We start from the raw sequence: 17,029 nt of genomic DNA on the forward strand, positions 1-17,029 counted from the left end.
TTCTTCATTATATTCTTTTTTCAGCAAGAGTCCAAAAAGACTGAATATCTTGGAAAATATAGACGATACACTGGGACTGAAGTTCAAATTAGTCCAACCTGGGAAAACCCGCTGGCTTTCTCATGAGCAATCCTTGGCTGTTGTCTTAAAATTACTCCAGCCGTTATTACTGGCTTTGGAAAGTATCTACCAAAATGGGATGGATCTAAGTAGTGAGGCTGGTGGATTACTTTTTCTACTACGTTCAGAGAAGACTATTGCCCTTCTCTCTCACGTAAGTCTACTGTTGAAACCACTTGGGTCATTAAACAATGCCATTCAGGCATCTGCTACAACAGTAGTAGATCTTTGTCCAGCAACAGAAGCTACTTGGATCAATCAGAGAGGTATCCATTGAAAAAGTTCTGGAAGAAGCAAAGACTTCAGTCCAGAAGTTGACTAATGAAGGCATTTATATTGAAACCTTAAGTGAAGAAGACAAGAAGTGTTTCTTAAGACAACTGAAAAAGTACACAGACTTGATTCTTAAAAATCTACAACAGTGACTTCTAGATTCTACTCAACCTCTATGTAGCTTTTACAGATGCCTGTCCTATAAAACACCGACAGTTGAGTGGAGTGAGGCAGTACCAGCAATGGGGCTGCCATGTGCTCAAGACAGAATAGAGAATTTGAACACAGAGTGGAATATCATACAACATATGAATGAAGATTTCACTTCAACTTCTTTTTTATCATCACTAGTGGCTCAACCCGATGATCTTTGTGCTCTGTTTCCTGGGATGAAAGAAGTAGGAATTCATCTCTTGCTACTCCCAGTCACAACAGCTACAGTTGAGCGTTCTTTTTCATCATTGAACAGAATTTTGTGTTCTGAAAGAAGTCGCCTCTGCCTGATCATGTGAATGAACTAATGAGCATATCAGTTGAAGGAATGGAAGTACCGGATACACGAGAAGCCACCAAAGATGAACGCATTGCATTCCAGAAGTTCATTAACCGAGTTGTGCAAAATTATAACAAGAAACCAAGAAGGATGTAGACATAGTGCTTCATAGAAGGCTTGAGTAGCTAACTTTAATTTGTGTGATGATTTTAAAACATGAGTTAAATCTAATAAAATGGTCATGAAACTGGTCATGAAACCTTTTTCAGTTTTTACTATGGTGCCATACAGCCCACCTTCACCCTTACAGTCTCACCCCTCATCGGCCCTGACACCCACCCTGTAAATTCGAACACCCTCCCCCCATAATTTCAATTCCTGGGGAAACCACTCCTTCAAACATGAAGGTGGATCACTGCATTATTTCAGGGAGGCTTAATACAGGTGTAAAGGTCTGCTTGTATGTACCAGTTGCAGGATCAAGGCCTTAGCCATTCACTGACTTACTGCTTTGTGTGTCAAGCTTAAGACATTTAATTTAAAAATGCTGAATGCAAGCACTTAAACATTTGCTTAACTTTACTACTGTGAACAGTCCTCTCGAAATTAATATTTGTATTCACTAGTATTCTCATTTAGTGGGCCTCCAAGATAAATTTAAGAAACACATTTCTGAACTTTTAGTTTGAATGATCAGCAACTTGTTAGAAATAATTTAAGAGTTAGTTGTGCACAGTTCCTTTTCCTATTTAGATCCCACCTCTCTTCACCCACCCATTTATTATCCAACTGGTCCACAAGCAAACTGTGCACAAGTTACATTCCTCTTAACATCTTTAGGGTGGATTGGCATACAATGTAATATACACCACCGAGAAACCCCAAAGTAATCTCAGACCTGCCAACATTCACTCATTTGGAAAGAACTACTTACTCATTTGCATTGAAATTGTGGAACCCTTCAGGAGGAGGGATAGCTCAGTGGTTTGAGCATTGGCCTGCTAAATCCAGGGTTATGCATTCAATCCTTAAGGGGGCCATTCAGGGATCTGGGGCAAAAATTGGGGATTAGTCCTGCTTTGAGCAGGGGGGGTGAACTAGATGACCTCCTGAGGTCCCTTCCAACCCTGATATTCTATGATTCTAACCCTTACTCATGTTGGTGAGCATTTACTCTTATGATTATTTCTATTTAATAGGAAAACTTGGGAAAGCAAGTACTCACCAATGTAAGGGTTGCACAATCTAGCTGTTGGTATTAATTTTGAATCTGCATAAAAAACCTATTAAAAGGGATTTGGTAGAGTGTTTTACCAAGACAAAAACATCAAGGAGTCCTTGTGGCACCTTAGAGACTAACAAATTTATTTGGGCATAAACTCATTGAGTTTGTCACAGCTGGATCATCCCATTACAGAAGGGGCACTGCAGTCTTCTTCACTATCAGCTTCCCAAAAGCCAACCAAAGCTACTTTTTCTCTGTAAGATTTGAAAATTACAGTTAATTTTATTCCAAAAGCATGACAACAGCACCAGCATCTAGAGGATCTCTAGCTCCTCTTCTTTGCATGTTATAACAAATCTGCTTTCAGTTATTGATGCTGTTCATTGTCCAGGAGCTTTTCCAGTGAGAGCAATGTTCTTTCCTTGCCTCTAGTGTAGTTTGTCCCCCTTTTCTCCAGATTGTTTACAATGAGAATTCAGCATGGGAAAGCACTACACGGCAGGATGTTTTCAAGGATTTCCCTAGCTGGGAACACCCCAGACCCCCTTAAAAGGAGTTTCTCAGCTGCTTGTACCCTGCCTGCACCAACTCTTCCTCCTCTCTCAGACAGCGTTGTCTGAAGAAAAACTCTCCCAAAATCAAGAGACGGTTTATGCTCCCAAAGACACCTTTCCCCTAGCAGACTCTCCTTCTCTTTGATCTCTTATGACAGCTCAGGAGGTTTCTCCGTGAAATACCCCCTGCACCGGGAGCTCTTCCCACTCACGCCCCAACACACGGCGTTATTCTATTACATATGTTGTCGCCCCCCACCGCCCGGCGCGGGGACATTCTGCACCCCCACATCCCACCCCACAGCCCGGCGCGGGGACAGACACCCTGCACTCCCCACCCCATCGCCAGAGCGGGGACGCTGCCTGCCTGCACCCCGGTGTCTCTCCCAGCCCAGGCTGCCTCAGGCGGGGTTCGCCGGGAGACGTGAGCAGTGGCTCGTCGGGCGCTGGGGAGGCCGCTCCAGCGGGCGCGGTGCGCGGCTGGCTCCCGGCGCTGCTCTGCGGGGAGGGACGGGAGGCGGAGCCGCGGCCGGGCCGGGGCAGGCGGCTCTGCCTAGGGGCGGGGCGGGCTCGGCGTCAGGCGGGGGGGAAGCGTCGGGTAAAGCAGCGGCCGCGGGCAGGAGGAGCCGCCAACGCCAGAGCCGCCGTGGGCAGCGGGTGAGTGCGTGGGGCTGCGGCCCCCGGGGAGTTGTGTCGTTTCCTCCCTTCCCCAGAGCTGGGTGCGGCCACCCCCGTCTTCTCTTCCCCGGGCATCTGCAGCGTTCTCCCCCGCCCGCCTGGTACAAGCGCCCCCTGCCCAGGCACCCCCCGGGCACGTGTTTCCCGGCAGGGAAGGGCACCTACCCCGCCGCGCGCCCCCTCGTTCCCTGGCCCGGGCTGGGCCACTGTATGGGAGCAACTTTTCCTGGGGGCTACCGCCCCCGCGTCTGGCAGCGGCCGGGCCCGGGCCGGCCGGGCTCGGCTTGGGCAAGGGTAGAGCGTGAGTCGCCCCTAAGGCTTGGAGGCCACCAGCTGCTCCGCTCCTGGGCCAGGGCTTCCCCCGCTGGTTTCCGGGCCGAGGGTCTGTGCTGAGTCGGGGGCGCTCCTCGCCCAGCTGCTGCGGAGAGAACGGGTCCCTCTGCTCTTGCGGGCGGGGGCGGTAGTTGGGGTTTCTGTTGCAGCCCCTGTTGCTTAGCGGTTTGTGTCTCCTACGAAGAAACGACCATTTTTTTGTGTTTTCCTGGTTACTTCGGGATTTAGAAAGTCGCTTTATGGCTTCCCGTTTAATGGAAGACTCACACCCCTTCCTGTGTCTGGAGTGGTGGATCAGCGCTACTTGACAAGTGTGTGTTTCTCATCCTCTAGCTGTACCTTCATATGCTGTTCTTTCTGCCTTGCCCAAGAAACACTTCAGTTTCCCTTTGACCAAAGTTTCTTATGCTGCATTGCTTACATATATACACACACAGGTACATCTTTGATATGATAGTAGCACAACAAACCTCGTAGTATTTGTCCTGGGGTGAGAGGAAGAGTCGGTAGTAGAGTCAGGTATATTAAAGGTGGTGGTGCAGCTTTTTAAATTGCAGTTGTCGGTAGTGCCATCTTGTTTATCATGGACCTGACTTATCCGCTATTGAAAGTGCTTTTCATTCTTACACTTCACGTTTGAAATTGTTTATGTTCTGACTTCTGTGCACTTACAAGGTGAGCAATGAAAATCAATTAAATGTATGCTTTTGGTCATAGTTTCACTTTAAGCTACCCAGCACTACATGTTCTGGCTTCTTCTGTCAACTGGAGAACACTTGTTTTAAAAACGTCTGAATTCCCCATGTGAATATTTGAGAATTAGAAACCTTTGGGTGTTAGATTTTTATAGAAGGTTGTTTTTGAAAAACATAGCCATTAGGCCAAAATGTAAATTGACACTATCCCTGTAAAGTTTTGCATCAGCATATTTTGGAAGACTCTGTAAAGATGATATGAAGACATAAAAATGCTCACATGAGAAATAATGAGTTACACACACACAGAGCTCTCCAGAGAAACACAGTATAAATTACCAAATGTTAACCTACAATGTAACTCAAGTATGGGTATTAAAATAGAAACACTAATTATCGAAGCTCCTTATTCAAAACCAAACAAAAAAATAACAAAACCACAGGCTCATAGCTTGGTATTCTGAATCCTTCCTACAATGCCAGATGTCAAACAAGGCCCCACCATCCCTATCTTCCCTGGGCCATACTTTACATGTCCTTTTTGTGTGGTAGTGTACTGAAAAAAATATAATGAACCTTTGATGGTCCCAGATTCCAGAAGCCAAATGCTGACTTTCCAGAAATCTTAACTATAATTAGCACTTTTTTGATCAATTTAGATTTAATTAAAAATAAAACATAAAGTTCCTATCTGATGATTTAAAATTCACAGTACAAAATAAAATATAAATGACTAGTCATCTCACCTTGTTAACAGAATGAATCAACTAATTCCTGGATGACGAAATAAACTCAGAACAGCATTAGGGGTTAGATGATGTGGTGATTAAAACACTCCTGACAACCTGGCACCTTCCCTGGTCTAGTGCTCCCACCATGGGAGTTGTACCAGTGGTGAAAAGATGATAAATTGTCGGGAAAGGGCTAATAACCAAAAGGTGTGTGTAATATCTAGGTCTTTCTACTGCAACTAGGTCAGTGCAAGTGGAGACCTGCACAGAACTCGTTGAACTCAGTAGAGGTTTGTGCAGGGTTCTAAATCTACAGATTGAGTTGCAAAAACAAGGTCTTAAATTGTATTTATTATCCTGTTAAATTTGTTTATGAAGCAAGGGAGGGAGCTCCAAATCAGGGGACTTCCAACGGGGGTTTAGTTTGAACACCTTACTTCCTCTATTATTTTGGAAGTGACTTAAACATGTGCAATGGGTGTCACAGTGTTTAGACTGAGACAAAGTTTGGTCTTGAATATATGTCTACAATTGCCATGATTGCAATGAATTATACGCATGTATGTAAGGGCAGAACCTCTGTATAGCATATTACCTCCTTGTTAAGTATTGTTATGGCTCAAAGTCAGGGGTGAAAGTAACACAGAGGACTTACCAAAACGGGGGCTGGCTCTGGCCCCCAGAAGGAGTGGGGCCTGAGGCGGAAGGGCAGGGAGGGGGGGGTCAGTGTCCCCCAGCCAGTGCATCCGCGCTGCCTGGCCCCTGCTGCCCAGGGCTCTGACTGTTGCCACGTCAGCAGCAACCAGAGCCCCAGGACGTTTTAAATTGCCGGCCCTGGGGCAGCAGCTCCTTTTGCCTGCTGGTCCCCCCCCCCCCCCCCCGCGAGTGCTTTAAGCTGGGTCCTTTGCCACGGCAGCGCTTTAACATCACCTGCGTTTGGGTCGGTACCGGGGGCCACTGTTTACTGGTACCGAACCGGCTTACTTTCACCCCTGCTCAAAGGGAAACAGGTTATAATCTTGTCATTGTCTCAGTGCAAGAGCATGGGGACCTTCAAAATTAAACTGAAAGGTTGCAAAATCAAAATTGTAAATGGAAAAAATATTTTCTGCTCACACATAATTGGACTGTGAAACTCACTCTCACAGGATGTCAACAGAACATAAATTTAGTAAGATTCACAGAGGGATTGGATGTTTATATGGATAATAAAGATATGTAGTGTTAATCTTACTTCCGAAGTTTGTCTACGTTAAAATCTCATGCTTCAGGGGTTAAACCAGGGTTTAAATTCTCATAGAAGTATTTCCCAGAGCTTGCAGCTTCTGCCTTGCGGATTTGAAAAGCTCTGAACAGCTCCGGCTGAATTTAAACCCTGGTTTAAGCCAATATCTAACTTTTAGGATGAGACTTCATGGGGGCAAGTTATACCTCACTTATGTAGTGTGGGTTTTTGTACCTTGTCAGAGGCATCTGGTTCTGGCCATTGTTGGAGACAGTTCACTGGACTAGATCATGGGTCTGATCTACAATGGCAATTCCTATGTATATTATCAAAACTTGCTTTATTATTATTTTTTTTTGTATTTATTCAGTTTCTACCATTTCAATCCAAGTTGAAATACTTCCAGGCAAAAAGAGAACTCTAGTGTAAGACACAGAAATAACAATATAGATTATTTGTAAAAATAATCATAAACATCTTACAGTCCATTAAAGTAACACAAGTAACTCCATCTCCTCCAAGTGTGTGTGCACACACACAGTTCAGAGCTTTTGGGCTGATGTGAGAAGGAAAGATCTACTCTATATGCAGCTTCGGTTTTGATCTTACTCTTTGCTGGATACCTCCAGTGCCTTTCTCTAGCCTGTTTTTGTGGATATAGGGAGACCTTTTTCCAGATTTATCAATCTGATGTTTTTTTAACAAATACTCATTTCATTCTTTTTCCCCTCTAAACTGTTAGGTGGTTTGTGGCAAAGAGATATCTTAAAATAAATAAATAAGACAGGAAAACTTAAATTGGTGCTCATAAAAGCAGTGTCATTCAAAATTATTGCCAGTTATGGCACATTTCTTTAGTTTTTAAGGGCTGAATTTTCAAAACTCAGCTAAGTTGTGGTGAGGTAAGAGTGGTCTGTAGTTAAGGTACACGACAGATATACCCCAGTGAGATTTGGGATTCAGTTCCTTCTTCTGTTTCATACTTCCTGGGTGCACAAATCTCATCTCTTTTTATCTCAGTTCGTCATTTTTTAAACGTATATAAATACATCCCTACCTCAAATGGGAGTCGAACATAAATTCATGAATACTTGTGAGAAGCCTGGACACTACAGTGATTGGGAGGAGGAATATAAATACATAGTTAAATGGCCAAAAATGCTTGTTGCACATGAAAAATTAGTATCTGCGTGCACAAGTACAATGTTTGCATATTCAAATAGTATCTTTTGAGCACAATGGTTGAAAGTGTGTATTTTGGAGCTGCAGTGTATGCAGTGATTTCTTAAAAGCTGATCGTAAAATCTGCACACATAGTGGAGACCCTATTGGTATACAGAGAGCTGGTGTCTGAACATGACGTGACCGTAGTTGAAACAGGAATAGGTAGAACATTTGTAGACGGAAATTATTTCAGTGGGTGTTTCTGCTTTAAAATCACAGTAAACTGGCATATTTCTTTGCCAGTATGATCATGAGTTTAGTGAACGTATTAGAGCTGGTTAGGAATTTTCCATTGCAGTCTTTTCAGTGAAAAAGTCAGTTTCTGCAAAATAGATGATTTCTGCAGGGAAATCTCATATTCCCAAAAACATTTAGATTTTCCATTGTGGGAAAAAATCAAAATGAAGTATTTAGTTTGGGAGCTGGTCAACATGAATCAAAATAGTACAGTTTGTCAAACTAAATCAAAATGTTTTTGTTTTGTATCCATTAGACCTTGGTTTGCAGCTTGTTCAGGGTAAGTCCCTGGTGGGCTGTGAGGTGCTTTGTTAATCTGAGCATCCGCAGGTGCAGCCATTCGCAGCTTGCAGTGGCCACGGTCACTTTTTCCAGCCAATGGGAGCTGTAGAAAGTGGTGGGAACCAAGTTTGGGAACCCCTGCATTAGACGTTGGTCTGTTTTTGCTGGAACTGTTGCAGTGCATAATGTGAAATGAGGTTTGGATACTCATGCCCCCATTCTCAATGAGCTGGGTTTCCCAATATCAGTTCAACAAGGGGGGTGGGAGGGTAGCGGAAAGGGAAGGGGGTTTTCTGCTGCATTGTGGGAAATGCAGTCCGCTCAGGAAATTTTGCTGGTAGATGAGAATAGTGTGTGAGGGAACCAAAACCAGAATTTCCATGAGTTACCACGGCAGCTCAGGGGTCACAGATAAATGCTGAAACAAAACATTTAGATCTAGTTTGACAAACCAAAATGAAATGTTTCTATTCAGGAAAGTCATAATGTTTTGGTTCAACATTTTTGAACCAATTTTATTTGAATTTTCTGTTGCATGATAAAATTTCATATATGACTTTGTCCCAATTTAAGATAAAAACAAATGTCAAAATATCAGAAGGGATGGGAGTAAATATCGTAAGTACATAGGAGTAACAGACACTACAGAGAGCTGCTCTTGTACCTAAGGTTGTAGTGAACTCTTTTATTATGAGAAAAAGAATATGACCATGTAATTAAAGACAAAACTGTAATGTACGTACAAAAAAGGCAGGGTTAAGGTTGCATGGCCCACCACAGCTTTTGGATATTAATGTTCTCGAAACATAAGTTTTTGAGTGGAACTTATTTTATGCTTGTCAATTATCAGTTTTCCTTACAATGAGTGGAGCAGAAGCAGCTTGTTTATAACTTTGTTGCACATCAGGCTATTTCTGGCCCTTTTTGTTCAGTGTCAGATATTTCTGCTTTGTTTTTCAAGTCTGTTATCTATACTCTTCTTTTAAGAAGATATTTTGATATTGTTTTGGTCTGTAGTCTAGTGAGCTACCCTAACTGTGCAGATAAATAATTTGTAAATCGTTTCTAGAAGGATGTAAGTAGACAATGTGCAAAGAGCCTTCTGTTAGGAAGAATTCTTTTCACAGTGGTGAACAGAAATGAGACGCTTGACCTCTGTCTAAGGAAAGGGCTCTGCAATCGTCAGTGTAGAAGAGCTTTCTCTTCACAGCAGGCATCCAGTTATAGACCCCGGTGGCTATAATAATGCCTAATAACTATAGCCCACTGTCTTTTCCTCCCATAGCATTAATTTGCTTCATTATTGTTATATCAGGATATTAAATGAGATTAATCCACAGGTTTAGGTAACAGAGATATATAGTGCTCAGTTTTTCAGAGAACAAATGTATGTAGACAATAACTTAGTTCGTTTCTGTTATGATATTAAACTCTGTGTTCTATGTGATACATCTTTCTGCAACTGACAAAACAATTTAAATAGTCTGTTAAATGAAATTACAAGGTTGAAAAGCTTCATGTATCTTATTTCTATTTCTAAAGTTCATATAAATAAATATACCTAAATGGTCCTTGTTTTTCTTTTAATAAAATCCATGCCAGAAGTCCAATACTCATGACAAGCCAGACAATAACAAAAAATTGTCTGTACAATAGCATTGAGGAATTGAGAGAGAGGGGATCTTAACACCAAGTTTCAAAGGGTTCATGCAATGAGTGAGTTAAAGAAATGTCAGGTTAAGAATCTTAGAGGTTAAAAAAAAATCCTCATGTATTGCTACTAACATACCGTACATTATTAAACTGAATTTTAAAAAAATCTGTTTTTTTTCTATTAATGCTGTTTAGTTTACTATGTACACTCAAGCACTCAGACAATGAAGATAGCCTAGTCAGTTTTAGTATCTCCTGCACGAGCACAATGCTGTAGATTTCAGATGCTTCAGGAGTGGGAGTTTACTGTAAATAAGTGGGGTTTTTATTGGCCGGGGTAAAAACCTTGCTTTTACAATGGTGATATGCTTATGAGTAAAGATGTGCCTAAACTGACTTATGAAGCATAAGGACAATTAATTAAATGACTTAAGACTTCTTCTATAACTCTGATAAGTAGTGTTTGAAGGTACTTTTACAGGTGAAAATAAAGCTTTTTAAACTGTTGCAGGGACTTCTTTTGAAGAGTGAAACCACAATTGTGTCATCAAGAGGCATGATAGAATACCATGACTGCTATGTTGTATGGAGGAGCTGGTTTGCTATGCTTTTGGAACCAGACATTTAAAAGACTTCCTTTTTCGTGCTGCAAATTATAATCAATTACTATTCACAATAGAAATTGCTGTTTTGCAATTTTGTATGCGGTTATGAATCTATGCTACCATAAAATTATCCTTTTACAACTCTATTGCTTTCTTCATCTACATCTGGCCAGCAGGCTACAGGGCTTTCTTACAGAGGCAGAGCTCCTTTACTGGTGGATGCTTTGTCCCCTCAGTATGCTCTGCACCTTTTAGCCTGTTCATATTCTCAAGTTAGTGCAGAATGTGGCTGTGTGCTTATTGAGCTGAGTGTTTTGTCCCTGAATGTCTGTGTTCCAATGCTCCCGGACTGAAATTAAGGTGTTGATTTTTGAGCAATGAAGCCTTGAATGGTTTTGGACTAACTTAATTGACAGAAACCTTTTCTCCCCATGTGGTATATTTATGGTTACAATCAATAGAGGCTCCTAAAATAGAACATCTTCAGACGGGCAGAGCATTCTCCATGAGGAGCCCTTAATCAGTGAACATTCTTATCAGACCACCACATTAATGAATTGCCTGAATGCCAATCTTCAGGGCTGGCAGCAAGACTCCTCTATTTCTTGGGCTTTTAGGAAATGTTCCGGGAGGGTTGATATCTCTCTTTAGAATAAAGAGGTATTTTTCATCTCATGGCAGATTTTATGTGGATGTGGTATATGTTTTTACATTTCTTATGTAGACCATAATTTTAAACAAAACCTTCTAAATTTTTGGAAATGACCTTTTTAAAATAAATGTTGTCTCTATGAAGGGTAACATTTTCAAAAGTGCCCAACTCCATTTTCAAAAAAAGTGAAAATATTACACTGTATAAAAATTTTTAAATGGTCATTTCCAAGCAGTTTAATAGAAAACAAGTTCTGAAAAGATTAAACACAAGTAATCCCTTCTAGATAACTTATATATTTGTATTTATTTAAAATCATTGGTACACTATTAACTGGCTTTCAAATATATACTCGCTATCTTCAATGGGCTTTTTGAAATTGAGGTGACTTTGGTTGAAACCAGTTTTACCCCAGTTAGTTTTATCTTTGTGCACACATGTGCTCTGTGAAGTCCGAGATGCTGAATATAATTGGACTAGGAACTACTTCCTCACTGCAGTGGAAGCTGAAGGTTAGAAATACCAGTGTGTGGGGTTTGATATTTTTGATATTTAAGACATTTTTCTCATACTTCTAATATACTTGATTATGAGTGTTCAGATTAGAAAATAGTGTCAGGTAACTTGCTTCCAAAATTAGAGGTTGCTCTCCTTTTCCAAGTTATTGCATCTGAAAATGATGGTAGCCTAGATAGGTGCTATTGGCAAGGCTATTTGCAACATTTCACTGTGGAGAGGATTTCTCTTTACTCCATCTGTATATAAAGTACATAAGCATTGCTAGTTATGTCCCTCTGTGACAAGTTGATGTGTGTATTAGTTGAGTAAAAGGCAAAATGCACATTATTCTGGCTTTCTCGTCTCTTTTTTAATATAGAGAGATCAAGTTCACCAGTCGAAACTCACTTTAAGGGGTGGCATTCTCTCTGAAGACACTAGTTAGGAAATAAGTGGAAGTCAGTAATTATGCTAAAACGATTTTAAATTATAATTCTCAGTACTATCCTAGTTACCGTTCTGGAAACTTAAAGAAATGGTGGGTCCTCTTCCAGAGGTCTGTTAATGATTGACAGCTTTGACTGCCTCCTTTGCTGCTCAATAAAGGCCCCCTCCTATAGGAACAGATTGATGATTGTGCCATTTCTGATAAGAATTTCACAGGCATGAAAAGGTTTTCTTTATGACTCAATCACAAAATCTAAAGTGGGTTTAAATTGTTTGTTAATAAGGCACAGTGATTTATATAAAAATACCTTCTAATTCCATAATAAAAAATTGCCCATATAACTTACTTGGGAAGGGCAGTTATCTTTCATATTACCCATAACTCTAAAGCTGTGATGATGGTGGCAGTGAGTTGTTATGGCCTTTCCTTTGTGGAAAGGAGCTTAATAACTTTATCATGCCAAAGGGGTGTCCATAAATTTATGGATCATGGGAAAAATAACTCTTCTTGGTGAGAACAATGTGTATTTCTCTCTAAGTGGTCAGTAATTCACAGCAGTGGATGCAGAATGGTCACTTGCTGTAGCCAGGGTAGGGGAGAAATGTCTGTGACACGTCAGTCTCTTCTGAACATAGACTGATATCACTTGTTCATGTGAATGCTGGTTACATTTTCTTAAAGTTGCTGAATAAAATATTTTTATAACTGTTAGTTATGGTACAATAAACCTATAACACTGAAGACTGCTCTTGTAGATCCTCTTTGTGATGCATCTGGAGCTGCTTTGTAATTTCTTAATATTGTATGTTGACGTGGTTATTGAGATGTGTTCTGTATGACTGTTGGTTTTAACACAAAGTGAGACTTTCTGAAAAAACAAGCAGGAATAGAAAGAATGGCTCAAGATAAGGTATCTCTCTGCAGACCTGTGAGCGGTTAAGGGGCAATGCCAGGACTACTAGCTATGGAGATTTTTGCCTTCTCTCCAGATAATTTACAAAGCTGGCTTAAACCAGGACAGGAAAAGGCACCACAATGCAGGTGATCAAAAGAACTCTGGCAGGCTTATTAAAGAACACATTCTTGAGGGAAACACAGTGGGGAAGTTAGTTGTTTTGGAGAGTCAGGCTGAGCCACAGGATGGGGGTCTGAAGAAGTTAGGGCTTGCTAAATTATTAGGGGATGGTAAGTCTTTAGGTAAGATAGACAAACATGTAGGCTGTTTGTTTTAAAACAATTTTTCTTGAAATGCTTTGTTCCTACTGCAAAATAATCAATATTGTTATTTTCAGAGAACTGTCTGATCACCATATACCACTGGGGAAGAACAGCAGGTACCTAAAGTCAGCCGGACCTGCTGGGTAGGAATGATTGATACACAGGGTACTGTAGCCCAGGGCCAGGTCCAGGCATGGGAGAATATCTGAATTCCATTGCAGGATAGGGAAAGGGATAATGGTGCAGTTAGCCCTGAACATTGAAACTCTTGTCTTAAGAGAGATCCTCAAGCTATCACTAAATGTAATGGATAGTTTTATATTTCACCTCTTTAGGAGAATGTCCTTTTGTTGTTGTTGTTTTTGTTTTGATTTTGTCCATCAAGTAGCTGCTTAAGGCAGCTTTCAATGGCTCTTTGTTTGAGTAAACCCTTAATTTTCCAGGTTTGGATGTATGCATTTCAGAAGTAATGTCTGTCACAATATTTAACTTTAAATTACTGTATCAAAAATATTCTTTGCAGCTTATGCAATGGTATTAAAAATAACACCCAAGAATACACAAAGGCAAATAAAAATATTATCAATCTGAAAATATGCAATCCTAGAACAGCAAAGAGAAGATAAAGGAGCCCCAGCAATCAGGAGAGGAAATATACATAGTCTTTCATATGCTTAATTATGTTGTCCTCTTTTTAAAGAGCAGGCAAGAAGTTGCTACTGCAATGTGCATGAGTAATAAATATTTCAGGTTGGAAATGACTGGACATATGTAATACAGGATTTATATATTGAATATTTTTAAATTGTTGTGTGAGTTGATGATGATCTCCTGGTGAATCACAGCTGCCCCAGGATTGGTGGTGGTTAAACTAGTTGAAGGCTAGTATATCTCATTGTTTGGAGTGCTTGACTTTCTGGCTTCTGTCCACAGTTTGACTTTATCAGTACAGAATGCCTGCCTCATGGTTTAATGATAACTTGAATTTAAATAACTTAACCAGAGGTTTGAGAGGAGATGGCATATGAACTTTTGCAAATTAAACTGACTTCTTTATATACATAATTTATGCAGGCTTATAGGAACACTGTTCTTGAGGCTAGGAATAGATACAGCAAGTAGTTAACCATAGATGTTGTGTGGTGGCAAATCTGATGTAGCTGGAATATCTCTAGCCTTGGACAAACATACTAGTAATTCAGTCAGGTGACAATATACTGTGTGATAAGCAGAGTAGAAAAACCTGGATAGAGTCTCTCTCTTTGAGACTTTTTTGGCTTTCTGTGTGGAGAAGATTAATCAGGTAGGAACATCCTGTTTATCTGGCTGAGTTGTGGGCCATCTTTTTTTTTTTTCAGAGGAACAGCCGTGTTAGTCTGTATTCGCAAAAAGAAAAGGAGTACTTGTGGCACCTTAGAGACTAACCAATTTATTTGAGCATGAGCTTTCGTGAGCTACAGCTCTGCTCAAATAAATTGGTTAGTCTCTAAGGTGCCACAAGTACTCCTTTTTTTTTTTTTTTTTTTCTCTCCTCTTACTGGCCTGAGAAGTTTGATATCAATCCTTGTTTCTCATTTGGGATGCTCAAGGCCTACCAGCTCTTTTTTCCCCTCATCATCAAAGGTGAGCTCCAAATCAGGTTCAGAATAAATTGAACAGAATGAGCAGTTAATTCACCAAAAGCTACCATTGATGGTCTGGACTATGGAATTATATCACTCCATTTGAGCACAGTCACAAGGGAATCCACAGCTTTTCTTGACTAATCCAGTTGATGCTTTAAAAAATGGATTAAAAAAAAATAAGGGGCTAATTTGAGTCTACATCCCAAATCTTGTCATGTGATGTGATGCAGAGTTATATTGTTTCCTACTCATATTATTCAATGTTAAGTGATGCCTTAACATTGAATAATAACATTGTAGGGTACAACCAGATCTTGTAATGTGTTAATAAATTGGAGATGGTTCTTGGCTATTCACAATCTTAAGGAATCAGTTTTCTGAGGAAGTCAGGATGTTTCTACCAGACTTGTAACCTGGGAGATTCTCCTTCCTCACAGTGATCTAGTTCCTGTCACAGGATTTTGCCATTGAAACTCCTTCTGCTGTGAGCTACCAGCAGGGCATCTCCATCACAGGCAGAATGTGGGAATTTGTTTATTCTCTTACGTGACCACTTGTGAACATTCTTTGCATTGGCCGCCAGTAGAAAAAGGAGTGAATTGCAAATATGATTTGTTGAGATGCAAAGGCTAAAAAAGACTGGATCCAACCTATGTGAAGAAACTACTCTGAAGAAGGTTTATTGGCCTTTCTGGACTGTGCTCATCTTCAAACCTCCACTTGATGGTGCTGTCTGCTCACCTTAGTTTGGAGGGGTGGTCCCAGAGCTATGAGGGAGCCCACAACTGGAGGTCTATATTAATCCTTCTCTCAGGAGGAGGAGGGAAATTAGACAATAAAACTTACTTTATTTTGTAGGTTGTATGGTGCTTGAGGAACTACTAGTATTTTTGTTTGTTATTGGCGTGTTTTGTACATATCTAATTGTATTTTTAATAGTAAAGCACTTTGCATCAAAAGGACACCTATTTTTTTTCCTGTATACAAATATTTTAGTGCCTTAGTTTTATGTAACTTATGTGGGAAAAGAATTTCAGATATTCTTTGTAAGTTGATTTTTGGCTTTATTTATCTGACAGTGTGTGTCATTTAAAAATACATTTACATTTTATATTTGTTTGCTGTGCAACACTTTCTGTGATGAACCCATCACATGTTTCTCAATTTCCATTACACTTTATCCTATAAATGGTAAATTATGTGGAATATTGTGGGTCAATGTCCTGGCTGCTGCTTCTTGCAGCCCCCGTTGGCCTGGAGCAGTGAACCGCGGCCAGGGGGAGCTGTGATCGGCCAAACCTGTGGACGTGGCAGGTATGCAAACTGGTCCGGCCCGCCAGGCAGCTTACTCTGACGGGCCACGTGCCAAAGGTTGCCGATCCCTGCTCTATCCCATAAAGCTATGCTCCTCAGGCTCCCTGGACTACTAAGTTATGCCACTGTTCCTTAAGAACTCTCTAGGGCAGTAAAAGCTAGAGCTAGGAAAGGTGGGTGTAGGTAGTGGCTCTGGAGAGTTTTTAAAATTAGTCAACATTAGGAGGTGAACTTAAACAAACTGTAACACAATTTAGAAAAATAAATATTTGTGAATTTCACATAAGATTTATTTTTGTTCAACATTGCTTTGTAATTATAAAATAAACATAAATCCCCTTAAACATTCAGGATGACCTGTATGAAATAACTAACATGTAGTACTTTCCTGAAGCCACGCTGAAGTGTTTGTCTTCTAAAAATAAATAGTGATGTCATTAACCTTGAATCCATCTCTTTATTTGTATGCGTGTTGTTTACTGTCATTTTGAGTCAATTTGTAGATTTTTGAAGCTATAAATAGTGTGCTTGAAACATTTACTGTTGGCAGCCCCCCTTTCTTTTTTCCAGATTGCATTCTGAACTCCATTTTGTATGTATGTTCATATTGAAATTGGGTTACAAATAATTATCTTGGTACTACTATGAAATATTTAAAATACTGTTGAAGTTCTTCAATTCAGTGTACTATGAACCTGGGGAAACCTTTATATTGTTAGCTCCTTTGGATGGTGGCAGATTCAGTTTTAAAAGATGCAATTTATCAATTGCTAAGATGAGTCTGTAAATTTTTGGGGGAAGATATTATGCAGCAGAATGAAGAGCAAAGGTTGCTTTAAGTCCCTTCCCATATTATTGTCCCTACTAGGGCCATACCCAGCCGAAGTTAGAGCAGCCTTCTGGATGCAGTTGCACAAGTACCCTTGCCCATGTCTCCTCTCCCACT

The 17,029-nt window shown here is 40.5% G+C and overlaps 1 protein-coding gene across 10 annotated transcripts in view; it reads left to right on the forward strand.

Moving 5' to 3' along the window:
* Positions 1–3,234: 3,234 nt before the first annotated feature.
* PAM (peptidylglycine alpha-amidating monooxygenase) overlaps positions 3,235–17,029 on the forward strand; it is a 221,095-nt gene continuing 207,300 nt past the window's right edge. For all 10 annotated transcript variants that reach the window (XR_012158986.1, XM_073344599.1, XM_073344602.1 and 7 more), the window contains exon 1: positions 3,235–3,322. The gene's annotated coding sequence lies outside the window, so the exon portion shown is untranslated. The remainder of the gene's footprint in view (positions 3,323–17,029) is intronic.

This window comes from Lepidochelys kempii, chromosome 5 (assembly GCF_965140265.1).
Source record: "Lepidochelys kempii isolate rLepKem1 chromosome 5, rLepKem1.hap2, whole genome shotgun sequence".
Lineage (NCBI taxonomy): Eukaryota > Metazoa > Chordata > Testudines > Cheloniidae > Lepidochelys > Lepidochelys kempii.